This window comes from Lepidothrix coronata, unplaced genomic scaffold (genome assembly GCF_001604755.1).
Source record: "Lepidothrix coronata isolate B3197 unplaced genomic scaffold, Lepidothrix_coronata-1.0 Scaffold238, whole genome shotgun sequence".
Taxonomy (NCBI): Eukaryota; Metazoa; Chordata; class Aves; order Passeriformes; family Pipridae; genus Lepidothrix; species Lepidothrix coronata.
The window spans coordinates 412,923-435,650 of NW_016690418.1; the positions used below are offsets into that span (position 1 = coordinate 412,923).

General features: G+C 42.5%; 1 long non-coding RNA gene across 3 annotated transcripts; it reads right to left on the bottom strand.

The window, feature by feature from the left end:
- Nucleotides 1-204: 204 nt before the first annotated feature.
- LOC108507085 lies at nt 205-21,565 on the bottom strand. 3 transcript variants are annotated; one of them, XR_001877953.1, is made up of 5 exons: nt 21,346-21,565; nt 18,512-18,578; nt 9,536-9,694; nt 5,468-5,639; nt 3,587-3,697 (listed from the first exon to the last, which is right to left on the bottom strand). It is a non-coding gene; the product is annotated as an uncharacterized LOC108507085 (long non-coding RNA). The 3 variants fall into 3 exon arrangements; XR_001877951.1 differs by having other exon boundaries at nt 18,512-18,608; XR_001877952.1 differs by lacking the exons at nt 3,587-3,697; nt 5,468-5,639 and adding an exon at nt 205-430 and having other exon boundaries at nt 18,512-18,608.
- Nucleotides 21,566-22,728: the final 1,163 nt, after the last annotated feature.

Genomic DNA, 22,728 nt, shown 5'->3' on the forward strand with positions numbered 1-22,728 from the left:
AGGGCAAAGCTGGCAGACTGGAAGATTGCCTAATGTGCTGTGACTGACATGTAATCGAATATTCAACCACTGGTCCTCATGTCGGCGGTAAAGTGAATATGACACCCTTCAGCTTAGTTGTGATCACGCCTCGTTCTTCTGCAAACAGTTTCACAAAGGTGCAGCCTGGCTTCCTTATGAGGCGGATGTGTGAGATGGGAGAGCAGTCACGGAGGTCACCTGCTGCCGGGAATGTTCCGAGGACCTGCGAGGGACTGACCTTTAAATGCCAAGCACATCCCCGCCGCGCGCCCCCGCGCCTTGCGCCGAGGTGGGACCCGACGGACACTCTGCTTTCACAGCCACCATCACGCTCAATGACCTGGACGAGCCACCTGTTCGACTTCAGAGGAGTCTTTATCTCTCCGAGCCTTTTCCAGATCTGCAAGCGCTGAGAAAAAAAAAAAAGACACGCACATGGAAAAAAAAAAAAAAAAAGAAAAAAAGAACATTTGGGGGCGAGAAACCCCAAGGGAAGGAACTCAGATGTTCGGGTCAGGCCTTAGAAAAGGTATCAATTCTTCTTTCCACTTAGCACAGCCTGCTGCCTGCCCAGGCTCTTTGTCTCTGCCCTCTTCCCAGTACAGAAAGCATTTCCCTTTTAAATGACATCTGAGCGCTGACATGCTGGAGGCACCCATCCTGCATCATCTCTGGCAGATGGTGCAGCTGGCCACGATTTTCGGGATTGCTTAAATAAAACCGCAGTGCCATATCAAGAAATGTAGAGAAAACGCTCAACAGTGCTTAAGATGTTTAAACATCACAAACTGTCTGAGACTTCGGATCGCTGTACTGCGCATTTTTGGTGATGTAACTGTTCTTATCGATGTTAATAGTGAAATCTCCATCATGATTCACTTATTTTTCTTCCTGGGAGGCAGAGACAAGTCCTATGATATTCCTGTTCTGACCCAATATTAGATTCTTTCACCTTGATATGTTAGGGAGAAGTTTGGACAGTTGTAAGAATACAAGTCAAATGCTTGAGGTTTTTGGAGGAGGGAGCTCCACTGCTGCCAGCATCAGATCTGGGATGTCCCAATGCCATCAGATGAGAAGATGACCCACTCCCAGAGCCCACGAAGTCAGTAGCATCTCTGCATGGCTTTCACAGACATCCAAGCAATTTTAGTGCAAGCAGCAATGTTCAAGCCAACGTAAATGCTGGTTTTCCTTTTCCCCTATGGTTTCGCTTGCTTTGAGCTAATTAGCCTGATGGCCATTTCCCTACCCCCTGGAGATACCACGTTTAGTGGTATATGTATTTTGAGAAAACAGCTTTTTAAGTGAAAATTGTCATTGTCATATCCAGGAGTCATTTAGCCTGTTCAAGCTCTACAATGTCTTTGGTTTTTCTACTAGTAGTTAAAGTTAGATGTGATACTGGAAAATAACATCAGGAAACTTTAAGTCATAACTGCTGAAATCTGGGGTTGTGAGAGTGAAAAAGGGGAATTTAATTCTAGCTTAGTGGGGCTTCTTTGAAAATTTAAGCCATGGTACATCCCAAAGTACATGAGACAACCTCGCAGCATTTATGAAGTTACCACAACAGAGCCATTACCTGTAGGGGTCAAAGGAGACCCCTCACATCTGTACTACAGTAAAGCTACTGAATCCAGTGATATCTGGGAATCTGCCTAAAATTTACTGCCTTACTCAGCAAGGGAGGCACTTGGGACGATGCTAACACTCCTGAAACAAATGAAGGTGCCTGGATTTCATTCTCCAAACCTTCCTCAGTGTTATATTGCCTCAGGAAAGAGTGCCTGTCACACCAAAGCAGAGCAGCTTGCAAAGATATTCAGAAGGCTCAATATGAAGCCAATCCCTGAGAAGCTGAGATGAATTCCTGTGTAGTTGCAGGCAGGTATTTACTTATTTTCTGGTCATATTGACTGGCAAATCTCTTGGCCTTTCAGAGCACCATCACCCAAGGCATCACACCGGCATCCTCCTCACGTTGCCTTTCCCCGTAGTCCCAAAACTAGTTGGGAAAGCAGCAGGAAAAGGGCACAGAGCCCACTCCAGAGCTCCTCACACATCTCTCCATGAAGGGGATGCTGTGAGCACGGGCAGCTGGCCGCCTTCCACGGGGACCCCGCACGCGGCTCCACCGCGCCCGGGCTCCTCCGGCCGCAGATGTCGGCTGTTATTGCTCAGGTCTCCCATATCACTGGGCCACCTGTACAACATATTTAACATACAGCAGTTATTCTGTTGCTGTTTGCACTGAAATAATCTTGGCAGGAAATGGTAGTTAAACCCGAGCATAATTTTTTATGCCGTGTGTAATGCAAAATCACCTCTTTGGACAAGTAATATACTCTCTTTGCCTTCTTTGTGGAATACAGTATTTCTTGTCCCATCAGAAATTGGCCAGAATTGGTATTTAATATCTGAATCTCTCCATTCCAGGCCCAGATTGCAATTCCTGGAAAAAAGGGCACTTTTACAAACTCTGGATTTTAGATGTGGGATACTGCTGGCCCCTTCTCAAACACTGAGATGGTAAAAGGCAGCCCCATCACAGAGTTAGGTTTGAATGGAGGCCTCAGATTCAAACACAGATCCAGGATTTGGATGTGCTTTTTGGATTTAATCCCATTCCCAGCCATATCCATTTGATGTAGCAGAGCAGGCTATCACGCTGGTTGAAAAAACACTTGGATCATCTATTGCTTTTTTTTCTTCTCCCAAACTTAGAGAGAGGTGACAAGACTCTGAACATTACAAGAACATCATTTTCTGCTGCTGTTGTTCAAGGGATACAGTAGTTTTTTGCCCTCTGTTTGCTTTAAAAATTAAGTTGCTAATGATAATGTTCCTCTCATAGATGATCTTGTACTTTTTAATGATACCCATAGTTTTCCTCCACATAAATGACTAAATCCTCACAGAAATCTCTGTCTTGATTAGCACTCCTGCTAGTAAAATTTCACATACTAAATCAGTACCAGCTGTAGCAAGAAAGAATGAAAAAGGCAAGTGTAAATGTTCCATATGCCCTACCAAATTGGCATCTGTGTCAGTAACCCTGTGTTTTTTTAAACAATTGTATACATACATTCTCAGAAGTGTTTTGCTCACAGGATTCTGCAAGCAAAATTTCCTCTGTTGGTGCATCACTGAAATGTCACATCTAAAAAAACCCCAGCAAGGAGTTTTGCTGCTTCTCCTTCCTACGCCCAGCCCCCGGAGCGCAATTAAGACGAGTTACCTCGAGTTTACTGCACCTTTATTTTGACGTCTGCTCCCCGTAACCTGACACTGGGGCTCTTCTGCAGAGCTGCTCCACGTTTAGCGCTCGGTTATTAGCAGCACCACCGAAAGCCAAAGCTACTACGGCACTGTGATTATTTCCAAGCTGAACTCAGAAACAAGGACTCGGGTTCCAGCTCGGCGGCTGGGGAATGCTGCGCTGGGAACGGCTCCTCTTTCCTGTGACTCATGAGGGATGATGATGCAGGAGGGAGCTCGTCCCGGGGACAGCCCAGAGCTCTGACCCAGAATGGTCAGTGACTCAGCTTCATCATGCAAAATCACGATTTGTGTGCAGGGCAGGCGATAGTTACAGCCTCTTGGACCAGCCTTGTGGTCATAAACTGGCCGAGCACCACCTGCTCCATCGTTTTGCTGCGTAGCAGCAGAAAGCCTGGAATACGATGCAATAAATATGAGCTCAAAACAACTTAAAAGTAACCAACTACGTCCTCAGTGAAAACACTTTTAAGTCACTTTATGCCTATCCTGCAACTGGAATTCAATCAGTATGGCAGAATGGACTTTCAAAGTTAAACAAACATCAACTAGTGCCCCAAATGGGTAGCAAATGCCAGAGCCTCCTGTGGAAAGACGATACGGAGCCAGACTGTCCGCTGGTGTAAGTCAACCTAACTTCACTGGACTTCAGTGGAGCTGTGCTGATCAACACCAGCTGACTGTCTGATCTACTACAAACCCCAAAGCCAGCCACCGTCCTTCCCTGACATGGGATGATACAAAGTAAACAGGAAGAATTAAGAAGCCATTAAGGGCATTAATCAGATGTTCCTGGGAATAATAAAGTATTTCTGCCACTTCCAAAAGTCAGAAAGACCCTCTCTCTTCACATTCTTGGCCATGGTAAAGTGGTGACACTTGTTCTGCTTTTTTCCAGCGCGATGTGGAGTGTATATTTGCACATCATGTCATGCCTGTCCATGGTAATCAGAAGCCATTATTTCCAAAAGCTCAAAATTCCCTCCTGGACTCTGGTATGCCAAGTTTTAGTTCACAGTGATTTCTTTTCTTTTTTCCTTTTTTTTTTTTTTTCATGGTTGATTTACAATTGCTGCAAACAGAAGTCCATAATGGAAATGCTGACAAAACCATAACTACAGTGTCACATTAACGCTACCATTGCTGCCTCTCTGTCAGACTTTCCTTTAACCCTATGAGCCAAGACTTGTATCGAGTATCAACAAAAGCCCAGAATACACAGGGCATAGTAGACAGAGTGGAGGACCGGAGACAAAACTCCTGGAATAAAATCCTCGCCTCAGTGAAATCAAAGGGATTTTATCCCTGGTGTCTAGTCTCGCTTCTGCCAGACACTTGCTGTGTAATTTGGACAAATTTATCCTCTGCAAAATGGACAGGAAAATATGTTCTGCACTTACCTTACAAGTGCTGCAGCATGATTAGCAAATCACGCTATTAAAGGAAGCTGGGGAAGGCTGAGGATAAATATAAACACTACCTACAAGTTCCTTACCAAAAAAAGAAAAATAGGCAAATATTATTCTAGGAATCCTCTATGCATGGGAGATGGTAGGATCTTTACAGCTCTGCCCGCATGTATTTACACAGAGACATCAATATAATATCTCCTTGCAACACCCTCATTATTTGGGTCTTGTCTCATGTTTGTGATTTTCAATTTTATTCCTGGCTGAGGTCTCATTCTTGACATTTTTATGTAGGTTTTGTATGCAATAATATACATACATTAGATGGTGTCAAAACCATCAATCCAAGTTACTATTTTTAGCAGAGTGCAGAGGATGGGACAGAGACATAAGTGACAATTAAAGAGAATATATTCAGAGCTGTCATCAGCAAATATTTTTTTCTCTTGCCAGGAATCCTAAGTGTGTAGAAGGGCCTCCTAGGCAAAGTTTTTAAGGCAAAACAGTCGGGTCATTCAAAAAAAAACCCAAACAAGTAAATGACATCATCAGGAGGCTGGGCTGCTCCAAGGTTCCCGAGAGCTGAGTTTGGGAGAAAACTCTTATTTTCTCCCTCAAATTGCTGATCTGCCTCTTTGCTTCTGTACTACCCGTGCACAGCGCCTGCAGATGTATATAATTTACAGAGCTTTCCTCATCAAGGGGATTAGGCAGCCCTCTTTCAATATGTATAAGAAGTACAAACACACACTTACCCACTACGTTTTACGCCTGCCTGCAACAAACAGCTGAACAGATTGTGATGAAATTCAGACATTGACAATCTGACAAAAAACTTCTTTTTTCCCTTAAAATCTGGCTTCCAGAAGTTTTGCAAATCTAAATATTTTATTTGAATACCGCGAGGGCCCCGATCTTATGGAAAGCCTACGAAGCAAACATGGAGATATATGTAGTTAAGGAGGGAAAAAAAAAAAAACCAGCACAGACACATACACAAAACGCATCTATTTGGTGCGACTTGCCAATTTTCACAATGACTTGGGTGTGTTTTCTCTCCCTGGCTCCCGAGACTGTAACTAGACTCCTCTAATAAGCACTTTTTGCCCACCAGTGTGTCAACGGTGCTTTAACAGTAGTTTCAGTGTCAAATTGCCCTTTCCTCAGCAGGGATTGTTAAGCCTTTCTGTATTATACTTCCAAGACTCTCACGAGCTGGAGTTGGGAGATATAATATTTTCTTTGAAGTTTGCATTTCACAACACACTGGGATGCAAACAAGCTCCAGTTTCTCAGTAGTCAAACAATTCTGGCACACAGGGACTAGGACTAAATATTGTACCAAATTTTCTAATTATGTCTTTGTGATATTTACCACACGATGTTAGGTGAAAGCAGATTCTAATCAATATAAACCCCCTTGTCTAAACAGGACATCTGGGCTTTGAAATATTCTGTTTGTTGTCTCGAAATTACCCTGTAGCAAGCCACTGTAACACTATAATATCTTAGTCATGGAAAACTTTGGAGTATTTCTGATAAACTTATCATAAACAGATGAGTGCTTTCTCTCTTACAGTATTAAGGTGATGTAAAAAGTGAAGATAAAAGTCAGCTGTATGCATAAAATCACAGAGACTTATGCCAACAAAATGCTGTGTTTACAAGTTTAAAAGCTCCAAAGTCTGAAAAGGCAAAAAATTAGGATTCTTAAAGTAACACTAACTCAGCCACATGGCACATCCTGGCAAGCACATTTAGCAAAATAAACATTAGCATATTCATATACACATTTCTAGAGCGACGTATTTTTAATGTGGCCAAACTAATTCAACAATGGGAATCTCAACTTTTCTCATTTTGTGGCCAGATTCTCAGCTGGCAGAGACATATTATTTCAACAAACCGACATCATCGACAGCAGCGAAGCAGCAGAGCCGCTTCCTTCTGAGCAGGCAAGTGCCAGAGTCTGATGCACTTACGGTGACAAGTCTCTCTTTCTGACTTTTATTATCAATATTCATACAACAAGATAGACAGANCTCCTCAGCTAGAATCCTGAGCCTTCCAGTACAAAAGCATTCATGAGAGTCACTCTTTCGCCTGTGTTCTGTCACGTAAGAGAATCGGAAGGAATCCAGCCTCCCTGCTAGGAGGATTTCACAGCACAAGACATGGACAGTTGTAACTCTTTGGACCTGAATTTTGGATGATGCTGATTTTTACTGATTCTCTCAGCTTTATCTGACAGTTTCTTGATTTGTTCTTCCGACAACGACAAACTGCACTGGAGGGAACATCTCCCCACTCACCACAGGCATGTCAGCGCAGGATCCGCTCCCACATGCAAACCTTCCCACAGAGAAAGTTTTCTGTACTGAGGACATTCTCTGTGGATAACAAGGCAGATCCAGGCTCCAAAAGCAGCTGCCTGTGCAAAGCTGGCTTATCCCATCACCCCCGAATTGCCCTCGGTGCAGAGGATCTCCGGATGGCACCGGGCCAACGACACCAGCCTTCTGCCATCCCAACCTCCCATCACAGGCACCCTTCCATCACGCCACGGCTAGCCAGCCTGGGATAAGGGGATCTAAAAATGACACAAAGCCCCCTTTGCCCCACCTTAATATGACCTACACTAAATCCAGCTTGGCTGGGGCTGAGGATCAAGGCCCTTAGACACTCTTAACTTAATGCCCCAGGTAGGAATATAACTCCCCCCCACCAGCCCCTGTTTATTTTTATTTTTCTAGTGCTCAAGGTCCTGGTCAGGGCTACAGCCCCGCCGAGCGACACGCTCTTTAAATACGGAAAAACCTTAAAAATTCTCAGTTTAAGAAAAGGTTGCATGAAGAGAAGGCAGTGAGAGGCAATTGCATGCAAATCATTTGTATATACTATGTGCAAATAGTTTGTTGTTTGATTATTATTTTTTTTTTGCAATGGATCTTGAACCTCCCCCAGCTGGACTTGGAGGCATCCAGAGCAAGTTGGTTAATTGTTAACAGGCTTCATAGAGACACGCAGGGAATTAATCCTCAGATCACCTCTTTTCCACTTTGCAAGTCACCAAAAAAAACCCCAAACAGACAAGTTTAGCTCTCTGTACCATTTCAAACAGTAAATGTTGTCGTTTCAGAGTTAGATATGGAAGGAAAAAAAAAATAAAAAGAAAACTGGAAAGCACTTCACACCTTTGAGCTCTCTAGCCTGTTAACAAACTGGAGAGATATTGGCAAAGAGGTTCAAAAGTTAGTAGGGGCGACAGACAGAAGAACAGACAGTGCAATTGCTTCATTTCCATAAGTGCTCATGCCAAAAAAAAATCAGATTTGATTAATAATTAAAAAACAAACAAACAAAAAAACCCATTATCTTGAGAATCAGGAATAAGTCTGGCCGGGAAGTTCAGAAAGGCCTAGACATATAAAAACAAAGTGTTATAGGGCAAATCCCAAGTTTGAGGCTTTGTTACAGCCCTTCCACATGAGTTGGGTGGTTCCTATCCGACGGGGGTGATGTTTTGGTGCAGTGGGGGGGACACCCACCTTTCCCCCGGGACCCTCAGCCAGGAGCACCCAGGCCACAGGGTGGGAATGGCCATCTGAGAGCCCCGGGCCAATTACCCAGTAACACCCCCAAGCTCTGAAGATCTAAAGATCCCCTGAATAATCCTATTCAGGGAGAAGAATTATAACCATGAAGGGCAAAAACGGGGGGGAAATGGGATCCTTCCTCAGGCCCCTGGCAGACATGGAGAGGACAATGGGGAAATAAGAGCTAACACAAAAGTTTCCTCGAGTACGTCCTCAGCCACTGTGGTTTCAGATGAGAATTTCCAGAGGCAGGAACTAAAAGAATATTATGATTTTCTTTGGGGGATTAATTACTTTGCCGCTTGTTACCTTTTGTTAGAGGCATGACACCCCGTAACCTTGTTGCATAAGGCACCAGATGTCCATTTAAATATCAGTTTTAAGTGAAAAATTTTTGTTTTCCCATTTGGGTCCAGAAGTTATTTTCTTTCTCCTAAAACCCCCATGAATCTTAAGGTGAGCAGACACCAAAATGTGCTACAAATGATACAGACGGGTGCTGAGTTCTCTCTGGGTGAAAATAAATAAATAAAGGCAGTCCTTCCTCCTGCTCGCCTTTGCTGGGGACGCGTATCCCCTTACAAATAAAAAAAGTATTAAGAACATGTTATGAAAAATAACAAAGAATAGCAGAGAAATCAAAAAGTGAGTGGCACTTCAGATGGAGTTTAGCAAATTAAGTCATTGACCTGAAGAGGAGATTAATACCAAACAAGGTGCCCCTTCTTCTGAAGTAATGAATATTCTTCAAACAGCAAGGGAGCACTGACTGCTGTTTGATGCTGATGACATTGAAAATTTAGGAGAACAGAAATTCCATCATTTTTCATTTGTATGCAAATGCGCCTGTTCCAGAAATTAACCCCTGAACCCCATGTCAGTTTTCATCTGGAGGAATTCTCTTCGCTAGCATCACACAGCGCAGCCTTGCCGCTATCCTGGGGTCACTGGGGCTTCCCCACACACAACAACACAAAAACCTAAAACAAAACAACAACAACAAAAAAAACCCACCGACCACCCCCCCCAAAAAAAAAAATAAAAAACAAAAAACAAAAAAAGGGAAGAAAGTAGGGTGGGGGAAATTGGCCAAATCATGCCAGGCTTTGTTTCCCCCCATTAATGGGGTATAAAGGAGCAATAGAAGCCAAAGCCTGTTGTAAAATGCACATCTCTAATGCCTGGCTTTGGGTCCTGGCATCATTGTCATGCAAAAGGCAGCTTTACCTCTTTAGGCAGAGCAGCACCCACTAATCACTTCCACTGGTGTTAAGGTGAACGGCGGGCCAATATACAACCCATATTACTCTTCCTTTCAGCTCGGGCTTCCACTGTTAAAAAGTTCTTTTGTCACTTAGCACCTTAGACAAATGCGACTATCTGCATCTGAAGGGGAAAGAGATGATGGAGGTTTTTTAATTGATGTGGATTTAATTATGCTAATTCAGACAGCTGTAAAGCCTTTTCAGTAGAGCTGCATAATGGGACCAGCAAATACAGGTGTCCTTCACTGCAGGCGCTTAATGTTTAACCTCAGTCGTTTTGTAAGGAAGGGAAAATGCAAAGTAATGGTTAACCAGCAGAAAGCTCTATTTCTTGAGGACCTAAAGAGGACACTTCACTTTGATTCTTCCTACAATCCCATTCAGGGGCTGCAGAAATCCACACACGCTGAGCAGCGCACAAATACTTTTCATTGCACTGGTGAGGATGAGGCTGAGGCAGAAACAAGAGGGTTTGTGTCTGCCACAGACTTCAGCATCCTGCACAAGGTGTCTTTTGCTTAATTTAGGCTATCTCCAAACAAATGCTTAATTTAAGACAGCTTCTTCTTGCCATATTTTTTAATCCTTTGTATCTGATCACCTACAGCACCAGCAATGATTAAAACCAGTAAGCAAAATATTTTCATTGGGTGTTTTCTTGATGTCTTGCTCAGACTCCTCTGAGGCTGCTATGCCTTTACCCTTCCCAAAGTCCCCCATCCCACATCCTACATCCTTTCTCTAGGCTGGGGCTGACACCTCCAGTGACCATCTGGAGATTCATTTCCCAGGGCGTGAGTTTGGCCAGTTCGGGTCCCCAGAGTGGTCACACATCATGTAACATCAGTGCTGCTCAAAGGGAAGAGAGTAAATACTTGGCCAAAGGTGAGGAAGTGACCACTGAGCTTTTTTAAAATAGAATGAATCATAGCCCAGACGTGCTTTTGGGTATTGGAACAAGATGATCTTTAAAGTCCCTTCCAACCCAAGCCATTTTGTGATTCTATGATTCTTTGGTTGCCAGAGGCAGTCTCAGTGACCAGGTACCTTGTGTCACCTCAAAGCTCTCCTGCTCAGTAGCACTGTCTTATTTGTATGACCATTACTTTTTTTAATAGAAATTGCTATTTATTAAACACTATTGGACTAAGACCAAAATCTTTGGCCAAAATACAAGTTCTGTTAGACTTCGCTGAAGCAATTTCAGGTGTTACTGGCTGAACTACACATCACCCATCACTGATGCAGCAAGCACAGTCTGCTCAGAAAGGTGGACTTTGGTCCAGTGCTTTCCTCCCAGAACTTTTTTTAAGGAGTGCTCTCAAACTGGTGAAAATGCTGGAAATATGCATTACATCATCAGATGGACTTGATCTGAGCAAGGCAGGAGAGCAAAGATTAAATCCAGGTGTACAAAACTATCTGCTTCTACATCTTCTTTAGGTATCCTGAGGCAGCAAGAACAGAGATAATGGCAAAAGTGTTTTTCCATAACAGGACATAGTGTGTTGTCCCACTCCAGGGTGGGAGCTGCTCTGCATACCTGTGGCTGTCTCCATCAGGGTGGCACCTGGATGCTGCACTATCTCTATTCATTCCTATGGTGCAGTACAAATGGGCTTTTATCCCATTCTACACTGAGCTTGTATGATTTGCCCAAGGTCATTGAGAGCAGACGGAAATTCAGATTTTGACTTTTTTTCCGTTGTTTCATCCCCAAACAGCCTCCAGCTGCACACACACCAACCCCCCTTTCCCCACCTTTTCCCTCCCTGTCTGCATTTCACCTTCTTAGCTCCAGGCACCAACTATGGCAATCCTCTGTATTTTGGCAACAGTTCCTATTCTGGGAAATGCTAACGATGGGCACCAAGGGGTTAGCAAAGTCCTGTACTTCAACCAAATTACCCAGCTTCCAAGTCTGCAAATTCTGCTGCCTAGATACAGATAATTCTCCCCAAACACTAAGTCCCCTTGTCCCCTCAGCTCCTCCTCAGGAACAGCCAACTGCAAAGCTCTAGATAGCTATTATATTCACATGCATATATTATAAGCATTAGCTTGACAAGCTTGCCCATGACAGCGTCAGTCAGACTTCACTTCATCCTCCTCCTGTGGTCCAAAGCTGGATCCAACACCCAGGAGCCCACGCTGGGCTCGCTGAAGGGCCAAATGCCAGCTAATCTGGAAGATATCCCTTCCAACAACCACACCTGACTTCCTGGCTCACTTCTCCCAAAGTCTCCTCAGTTGTTTGGGCAGCTGGGACACCAACAACGAGTTTGGGGTTGGGTCAAGTTTTCCTCTTGGCTGCTTTGAGCTCTTTGATGCCATTTTCCTTGACTCACCCTTAATTACAGTGAATGGTCTCTATTACATTTTCAAATAACCTGATATCCATACGAAAGGCTTTGGGGTAGGTTTTATTTCAAGTGTTATCCATCCTTACGACTGCCTGATGCAGAAATGTAAGAATTGGTCCTAGAGCCAACCAAATCCTGGTGCTTAGCCCAGCAGTATATCAAATTTCTTCTGCATACCCGGGATGAAAATGCACAGGCTCTTTAGCAGGAACAGCCAACATACAACATACCAATGTAAGCACTCTGCTCTGTATTTTAACAGATTTTAGGTATTTGTGGGAATTCGCTTTAACGCTGGAGAGTAAAAGATCTGAAGAAATGCTCTTGCAAAAAAAAAAAATACAAATGGGTGCTTTGATAACTATAAAGTTGCTTTCTTGGACCATGAGCCCACATTAGGAACCAAATAAAATATTTAAAGGCAAAAATCTTGCAAAATTTCCTCCTATGAAAGGGAAAATATGGTCTATGCTGTACCAGACCTTCCTTTTGCAAAATCTGTTTAGGAGTTGCCATGAAACAAGAAGGATTCAACAAAGAGCTTGACAATTTCTGTTAAAGTTGCATTTATATATATTTCTAGGAACTGTTGGTTTGATTTTTCTTTAAAACCAAGTGTCAGGTTGCATTTCAGACCACATATAAATATAATTTTGCTCTCACATAATGCTTTTGTATCTGGTGTAATTCCATTTACTGCAGTGGTGTTACCTTTCAGTTACCCTAATGGGAACAAGAGCAGAATTACACTGATAAAAAAAGCTGCTTGCAGAAAGAAATACAGAAAGAAAGAACACAGGAATAAATACTTCCTCTGGCTTATTTAATATATTTGCTTGTCCAAATTGTAGCAAAGATATTTATTTCAAGAAATAGTGTTTGATCAGCAAGAGTAAACACTGATATGTCTAAAACTCCAACAAGCAGTTTTTACAATTCATCAAACGACACCTAAGATTGTTTAGTTGGGCAACTAAAAGAAACAACAAAAGGTTTCAGGTCATATAATTATACCCTTCTGTTTCCCAACTTTCTTAGAAATCTCTGTCTAAAAATAAGTCCAGCATCCGGATGCCTTGAACAATTGGCTTATTTTAAAAGATATAAAAACTCTTATTACAGCCTTAGCCATTTTAAGGTCTTGGTGCTGACACAGAGTAATAGTGCTTAGCACTCCTATATACCGCTTTCCATCTCCAAAGCACTTTACAAACATTAGCTAATTAATCCTCACAACACCCCTGTGAGGTATGTAGGTAAGTATTGTCATCCAATTAGGTAAGTATTAAGCACTGTTATCCCACCAGATAAGTATTAAGGTCTCCCATTTTACTGGGGATCCTGAGGACAACAGGTTAAGTTACTTACCAAAGGTCACAGGGGGAGTCAGTAAAATAAAACTTGGGATGCTTTGGTTTCTTGGCTATTCAGGCATCCGGGCAGCATCCGGTGCTGCTCCCTCCACAAAGGCACCCATGGCCATCCACATGGAAATTAGGGTTTTCTGTAAGCCCCCAAGACACAGAGCCATGGGTTCAGCATTGGGGAAATCAAGCACCTGAGAAGCTTCCCCTCTTTGGGGTGGGCAAAGATGACATTGCCTAACAAAGTTCTCAGGAAGTTTTTAAGAATAAAGGTCTTGGATTGGTGAGCTTTCCTGTTGGCACACATGGACGAGCATTCTAAAGTATCATCGGGCCTTGCCAGTCACAAGCTCCCTCTTCCCCTCCCAATTTACCTTTCTTTCCCACTGTCTTATAAAGATGGACTCATTAAAGTCTCACATCTGTGCCACAAAGATATAAACCTTTCAACTGTGCTTTGCATCTTCTGAACATAAAAAAGTCCATTTTGAAGCCTCAGCTCAGAGGCTTCCAGGTTTGTAGGTAGGCTTGAATCCCCAAATACACTTGATGTGACAAATCCCTTTTCAGAGGACCTAGAGAACAGGACTAGCCCAGCACATTTTGGGTTTAATCTAGTCTTAACAGATGTCAAGCTGGTGAAATAACATCATCTGTCCCCCAGAGACAATGCCAGTGTTCACATCTGCTTCTAATTCCACTTCACTGCTAGAGAAAAAGTGAAAGCTCCTACTGTAGCTCCACTTAAAGCTGTGTTTGCAAGTTAAAAGAGTCCTGACCAAAGGTCCAAAGGTTGGACTCAATGATCTCAGAGGTCTTTTCCAACCTAAATGATTCTGTGATTGACTTGGAATCCAGTGAGTTTTGTGAAGTTATTGAACTTCAGACCCGTCTAAGACAACCTCCAAAAAAACTAAAACCCACCCCAAGCAAGCCTGCAGAAGCTGAAATCCCAGGCAGGGCATATTGCAAGGTCTGCCCAAAGACCTAGCGTTTGCTGAGACATGAAGGACAGCCCTGACTGTCCTCTGCTCAGCAATTTGGCACGTGACGAGTGGCAATGTCATCCAGCTCTTCCTTGGAGTGCAGGGGACCAGCACAGCGATGCTCCAGCTCGAGTTGGAGCTGAGGCAAGTCCCAAGTGTTAAAAAAAAAAAAAAAAATAAAAGACTTTGACTAGATTTCAAGTGAGCTGATTTATGTTTTCAAGTGGAAGGCAGTTTTAGCCGAAGTAAACTACAACAGTTTTTAGATCATTCAAAATTCATGGCAGTTTGATCCCACAGGACGTCAAACAAACACAAATGATTTGCCAGGAATCCCTACAAATTGAAATAACCAAACCCCATGCAGTTCCAGCAAAAGTCTTGAACAACTTTTAAGGAAGGAAAAAAATAAGGACTAAAATAGAGAACTTTTATTTTATTCATCTACACAAAAAAAATTCCAGTGCAATACATATCCAGACCAAATGCACACAAAGGAGCAGCCCAAACATCTAAGATCTTGAAACTCAAAAACCCTCCAACCCACAAACCAACAGCAAATAGACAAATGGAAATAAGAGTCATGAAAACAGAAGGTGGATTTAGATTCTGTTGCATTCTTTGGAGTGGTTTTATTATAACATCAAATTAAAATTTAAAAAAAAATTGAGAAGGCTAACACAAAATGCAGGTAACAGGCATATTAGTTACAGTCACGAGAAAGAAAATAGACAACCAAAACTGTGACAAGAATGTGCTTAGTTATTATATTCTTTCAAGCTTGGTCTGCCAGCATTTTTTCCTTTTTTTTTTTTTTTTTTTGTCTATGCACTGGTCATCAGTGTCTGCCAAAAGACTTTTTTGTGGATTTCTGCAATCCCATTTCTCCCAAACTGGAGGAAATGATGTTTCTCCACAACCACAAGACCCAGCTGTAGATTTTACACCATGATTTGTAGCCGTAAACTAACACAGTGACAGGCCACGCCCCTGCCTAAATAACCCAGCCCAAGCCAGTACCGAATTTTCAGTGTGGGTTATGCAAAAGGAAAGGATTAAAAAATGAAAAGAGCATTCACTTCATGTTGCTCCTTTAAAACATTATCACATAGCTCCCTTTTTTTTTTCCCCCTAACCTGACCTTTTTTTTCCCAACGGTTTATCTATAACTTAATATAACTAATTCTTTTGAAATAATGTTCACAGTTAGCATAATTGGTGTTATATAGTTCTAATGTACATTACAGAATATTCTGTCACTAGACACTAAATTGAAATTTTAAAGAAAATGATAGAAATAGCTGTAAGGGAAAAAGTACCCTTTTAAATCTAATTTGCTATGCACCGCAGTAGGGTAATGGATGCAATGAAAGTTCCTTTATTGAGTTCCCATGTCCAAAAGGTATTTAGGTAGCAAAGGATGTTAAGCAGACCCCCTGTGCTCCTCCTTTAAGTAAAGATAGCAGGAAATAAGGTATATAGGTTTGTGTCCTCCTGATTTTTATTTCCTCAGGAGTACAACTTATGCAAAGGGCACCTTAGGCTACTTGGAGGATCACAAAGGGTGCCCTCGACCCCCTCACTGTCTGCATGAATAGAAGCATCTAAAGGATGGCTGAAGCCATACAGCGAGTTAAATCCTTCAGGTGGGTCTTTTCAAATTCCAATAGTGAGGAGTTACTGGAGAATTGGTAAGGATTTCACTAGGCCCCAGCAGGTTTGAGATCAAAAGCCCTGGTTAAATAAAAGCCTGTTGGGAAATCTTAAAACCTCTTTGTAATGTAACTTAAAAAAGTTAATACAAAGAGCCCTTAGACTGAAGCCTGTAACAGCATGAACAAAGAGTATATCAAAACTGATTCCATTAAGGGAAGGCAGACAAATAAATTCATTTAATTTAAAGCGAAATCAGATATATTACTCTGCTAAAAACTAAAAAGCATACCAGGAAAAAAAAACCAAACAAACAGATTTTACAATACAGATGCACATAGAGCTGCGCATAATAGAGATAGATATATATATAAAATTTATTTATAAATATCTCTCAGAACAGAGAACAGAACATTATATACACACGTATATGTTTAAGCATCAATTTATCCAATATGTGCATGTGTGTGTGTGTATAATTCTAATATATACATATTTTTATCATTTATGAGGACTCATGCTGGGCTCTCAAATCTGCAGTTAGATATATCTATATATGCATCCAGAAAAACGCAGCTGAAAGAGCCCCTACATTCAAACTGACACAAGACATTTTTCAACCCAATTAATTAAAAAAGATGGGTGCTCATCAGTCAGCTGGCACAGGATTTTTCTCCATCATCTTGCCAAAGTGTCACAGTGTTACTTGCGCAGCATGTTGGAAACAGAAAATCTGGGACTAGGATTTCGGTATCATTTATTAGCTGACCTCTTTCTGAGCAGCTCTTACACTTTTAACTAGTTGGGGGTCCTGCACCGGAGGCAGGGGGGTAGGAAAGACATGGAATTACATATATTGGGAAAGTCCTTTAAGATCTTCCCTCTCGGCGACAACGTTGGAGATGTCGTGTTGGGAATCAGTGGCACGTACACCAGGGATTGTGCACCATGTGCACAAAGCAAGCTGTCTCCTGAGCATCCTACAAACATGAGATGGCTGTGTCGCTGTGGGACCATGACTGGGGGTCCCTCACTTCACACCAGAGCCATGTCACTTGGGTGCAGGATGCTCTGGACCTCCTGGGAGGAAGGAGAAAGACGCCCTGTTGCCCCATGGCAATTCACTAAGAATTTTCCTCCCTCCGCCCTCCAAGAAGGGAAAGGAGGGTCTGAATTTTGCAGCTTTGTGAGGCTTTTCATTATTATTGTGATGGGGGAGATGTGGATATCTCCTTAGCTAGAAAGCATATTTCACTGTTTAAGAAATAACACTCCTCTCACAGACTCCTGCACAGGCTGTGCAGCTGGAAGAGGGAGATGTGTTGCACAAACCAGGTGAACACCTGCAAAGATCAGTGTCAATGTTCTACAGGATTTTTTAAAAACGCTTTTCTCCTTATAATTAAAATCTGACATTTTAGTTCAGCAATGTTAATCCTGAGATCATTTATGTTGCGTATAGTGAGAGAAGGGTTCCACCCTCATTCCCTTAAACCCCAGTTCATGCTACCAACCCATGAAACACTGCCCCTACAGCAGGAACAAATCACTCTGTCCCTCTAGTCTTTAAGAACATTTTTCTGGAGATAAGAAATCAGCAACATAGCTCACATATGGTGCCTTTCATCCCAGCAAGCAGCACTGGTTTCACAACCTACACTAATGGCAATAATTTTATTTCATTATATTTAACCCCCTAAAATGCATATCAAATCAAAACCCTTTAACTAAACGTCTGGTTATCATTTTAGCAGCGCCATTCCTGGTGACTTTGGGTGGATTCCACCAAATTAGTGCAGGGACCACTATTTATCAATAGACGATCACTCTGTGCACCAAATCACTGTGGTGTTTGCCAAAGAATTGCCATTTGCAAAAGAAACCACAGGAAAATGGCAAAATGAAGAATTCCAGATGAATATGGGACCATCAGGGAAAGCCAGGTGGAAGGTATTGGTATTTGAGGACCTCAGTCTCAGTGTTGTGACTCATGTCCTTGCCCTAGCAACAAGTATCAAATAATCACAGGAGATAAATGTCACTTCTGACTCCTTGTTTGAGAGAAAATCTCTCCGAAAACACTGTATCTAATAATATCAAATTTTGTGGTGGCTTCTGCATGCCTGGCAATTTTTAGACCAGTAGAGGATGAGGTTTTCTGGTTCAAACAGGAATTAATTGAGGGAAGTCATATGGCTTGTGTTATACACGTGACACCAGATGATCCAAATAGTCCTTTCTTGGCCTTATAATCTACAAATAACCTTGTAGAGGTACTGCTCTCCTGTGGATTAGTGGCAAACCAATGCTCCTCTTGCTTGGATGAGTTTTCTGATCTAAATACCATCCAGACCTGCGTGGCCTACAGGATTTGACTGGATCACGGTCTCAGACGGAGCCATGGCCAATTAATGCCAGACATGAGATAAACTGGGGTAGGACATGCTCTGCTTCAGGTGCTGTGTGATTCTGGAGTGTCATGAGTAGCTACGTAACGAGCCAGGTCTGAAGTAAAATAATTTTGCTATAAAGACATATATATAATATTTTACACTTGCTATCTCTACTTTACCTTGCACTGTAAGGCCCAGACTGTCAGACACCACGGAGCTCTTTGGCTCTGAATCAATCAGCTTCATCTGCAAGAGCAGAGTATAATTGTGGCCATCCTGTAATCCATAAAAATAATAAGATTCCCGAATGATACGTGTAACAGGACAACCTGTTCCTATATGGAAAACAGAGCATATGGGGTCTTGTCTATCTTGCTTGGATTACAAGGCAGAGGAAATACCTGGCTGAGCAGTGCTCAGGAATTATCAGGTGGATGATATTACAGGAGCAAGCCGGGTCTTTATTTATTTGCTTTATATGGATGCCTCCGAGTTCAGGTTGTTGGAGTTACATAATGCTAAGCTTCTTCCCGACCGCTCCACAGCCCTGATTGCTCCCAGTCCTTTGGTGGGATCCATCAGAGCAGTTTTGCTGGGAAATTCGCACCACAGAAAGCCAAGCTGCATTCCCCCAAACCAGAGGTGAGCTCAAACTCAGTCACCACTCCAAAGTCATCTAGAAATGTCTCAGCAGGCCTCATTTTACCACCAAGGATAATTTTTGATGTAGAAGGAAATGTCATTTATTAAGTCAACAACCACTTCCTTGATCATCTACAAAAATTTCTTCTGAGGTTTCCCTTTCAAGTCCTGACCTTATTCAGATCTGCAGGCTGAGACTGTAGCAAAAGGTGAAAAAACTTCCAGTCATTACACTGATTAATCAGCTGCTGAAATTTGGCTTTCCAGCGTGACACCTCCATTCTCTGAATGTGTGGCCCTACTGCAATGCAATCAATTTGCCTGTGCAGGCTCCAAAACCCCAGAGCCACACGATGCAAAAAGGCAATCTTCTGCCCTCTTTGACCACAATAAGCAACATTACTGGAATCACCACTCCCGTACAAGTGTAGCATGACCCCATATTTGTAGGCAGCAGAGTATGACTTCATTAAAAACCATCCAGTCTTAGGGACTGGAAGCAAGGCAAGCCAGCATCAGAGCAGCACATGTCTGAAACTGATAGTAAAATGGGTAATGCCTTAAACCCCACCTCTACACTGTTATTTACATACATATCTTTCATCTGACATAGGCTTCCCCTCCAGCACCTTGAATATATCAGTCCTAAGGAAGAGACTTTAAGTTCAAAGAGTGCCATCCCCAAACCAAAGTAGGGGGTTATCAAGTGAGGTGCGCCAAGCAGTAAGACAAAACATATGCATTTTTAATAGATAGCCTCTCCTCTCCCTGAGGAAGCCAAGAAAAGAGACTCTGTGAAGCTTCAGCTGAAAACAAGTTCAGTGGATTTATACTCAGGCTGCCATTCACAGAAAAACAAAATTCCCAACTCTCATATATATATCTTTGCTAGATGTTTTCCAAACATTCTTCAAAGCACGCCAGCCCCACCCTTGGTGGTCCTACTGACCAGGTGTACTCACCTCCATGTAGCATTCAAAAAGAAGAGAGTGAAAAATAATCGTGAAAATAAGGTAAAAAAATACAAAGGCCATAAAAGAGAAACAAAAATCTCAACAGGTCTGTATGGAATTTCAGCAGCACTTTTATTTATTAATGCATATGAAGCTACCACTGTATTCCATCTCTCAAAGACAGATCTGTAAGGAATAGGCCACATGCTGATTGACAGCAGCCATAATTCCATACAATGAGACTGTATTAAATTGTTTGATGTGATATGATACTCATCACTTGTAACTGATCAAACACACTGCTGCATCAAACAGTATTACAATACAATCAGGCTGGATATGGTTCCTGCCAAGGCTGTTCATCACATTGCACACTTCTGCATTAAACATATCTATTAATAGCATTGACAAACTACTCCTATCCAGATTTTTTTTTTTTTCCCAAAGAATTGCATGTTGTGAAATGTGCAAAGAAATCCATGACAGTGCTTTGCAGTTCGGGGCAGCATTGCCATGGCTGAATGCTCCAACATGAAAGGCTTTGCTGATTTGGGGATTTTTATAAGGTAATACCAAAACTTGCAAACCTGTGCCCCAAAACAAAGACCTGGCACTACAGATTCCTTTTACTTTTTCTGTTTTGGTTTGGTTTGGTTTCGGTTTTGTTGTTGGATTTTTTTCTCTTTCCTTCCAAGTTGGAAGATTGACTATTTTTTGACCAATATTTTACTTTTGCTGTGCTTGCCCTCAGGAGAGCTGCTCAAGCCTGTTATCTTGCAGGAAGGAGCTGTGTTTGCTAACACTGACCCTTTTAGAGTAGGGAGACACAAATAAAAGCAGCAAATTCCTTGTCACCACTGCTCCTGCTGCAGACAGCAAGGGTGATATGCCACAGACCATGGGGGACAAGACTCGCTGCAACATGACAACTGTAGGGGCTCTCTCAGATGTAGACTCTTAAATGAGCCTGGGTCTCTAGAGGGCAGAGGTCAGCTGTCCTCAAATCTGTGTGACTGCTAGATTAAGTTTATTAATCTCCCTGCTTTCACTTAAAAACCAAATTATAGGATGGTTAAATGTTAATGCTCGGGAGCTTGCGAGATGATCAATGCCCTCAGCTACCACTGCAAGGGGGAACACAAGGTGTTCAGACCCCAGAAGGGTATTAGAAGTTAGTGTGATGATGAGGGAATATGTTCTCCTTGTGAATTAATATGCATTTCATGCCTGGTGCGTGTTTTTTTTGCAGTTCTGGCAGCAGCACGGGTACTCTTCAGGCATGGGTGCAGGATGTGCAGTTGTTGGCCCCAAAACAGGTACTGATGGCTGCCCACCTTGATGTCCCAGATATATAACCTTAACCACAACTCTTGATATAGGATTTATACCTGTGCTTGGGTGAGATTTGAAACACCCACCTCCCTGCACCGACCCCAGGTGCCCAGGAGCCGCATGAAACCAAGCATGCAATGAACATGGTCTTTAGCAACCTTCGAAACAGCCTCTATCAGTGTATCTCATAAAACTACTCCAGCGTGGAAAAACGAAGTGATGAACGAGCATGAGGGTTCCATATAATTCCTCCCGGACAGGTATGCACATCATAATTGGACAATCTGCCCCCCCCCCTCCGATTGCGATCTCAGCTTGGGAGACCCAGGATCACATAGCCATGGAAAATAGGAAGTAATATGCAGGAATGCATGTCTGGCTGTCTGAAGCTGGCACCAGGTTTTTTTCAATCTGGGATTGTATACATTTTACATTTATGATTTTTTTTTTTCCCCCAAATTGCAGTGACAGAAGGTGCCTTTTGTCCTGTTTTTCACTCCTGTAATGTCAGTGTGAGCAGATTAAACTCGTCGCACGGTAGTGAATTATCCCTGTTGATGGAGCCAGTTCCACAAAGATTACTCAAGAAAGGTGTGTAAGGCATTTCCTTTTTCTAATTAAAAATATTAAAGTCTTTCAAGATAATAAACTGTCTCAGAGGGTTACCCTAAATACTGGAAAACACACAGGAAAGGGCTGGAAAGGCTCCCCCTTTACCCTCATGGGCAGTTTTAGCAGTAACAGCCCGGTGCAGTGTGTATTGCTAAAGAAACGGTAACTTTCTATCTGGGTGTAGCTAAGTAATTCAACATGCTGCAAGTTAAATGCAGCAGTAGAAAGGAAGAAGTCCAAAAAGCAAAAGTCCCAGACACTTCAGTGTAGTGTACAGTATCCTAAATTATGGTATTACAGAAATTGCTGAGAGTTTGGCCACAAAGCATTTCATACTGCACCAGCATTCTGCCAGGGCTGGGTTCCAGCAAGCCCAGACAGTTCTTGCCTTTCACCTGCGCTTTTTTCCCCCTTCCTGTTTGTTAACACAACCCAAAATCTGTATCAGAGAATTACAGCCCTTGTCCTGAATGTACCTCTCCATTTATTAAATCAGCACAACCGAAAAGTCACCAGGCAAAGATAACTGCAAATCTGCTCTTACCCTCCCCATACCACCTGAGTGCCGCTATTATTCCTCATCCTTGGGGAAAGGACCCCATATGTGAGTTTCAGAAACCACCTCAGTAACTCCAAGCATCATTATCAATAGTAGGATGAACTGCAGCTGGGATGCACTGAGAAGGCACGGTAATACTCGCCCTAATCTCTGCATTCATCTCACTGGCCCTCGCTAGGAAGTTTAAGTACATTTACTGGGGATTCTTCAGCCCTTGAAAGGTAGGAAGACATCTATGAGGCTTGACGTACTAGCTAATTAACTTGGGTTTGGAAAAAAAAAATCTTCTTATCTACTT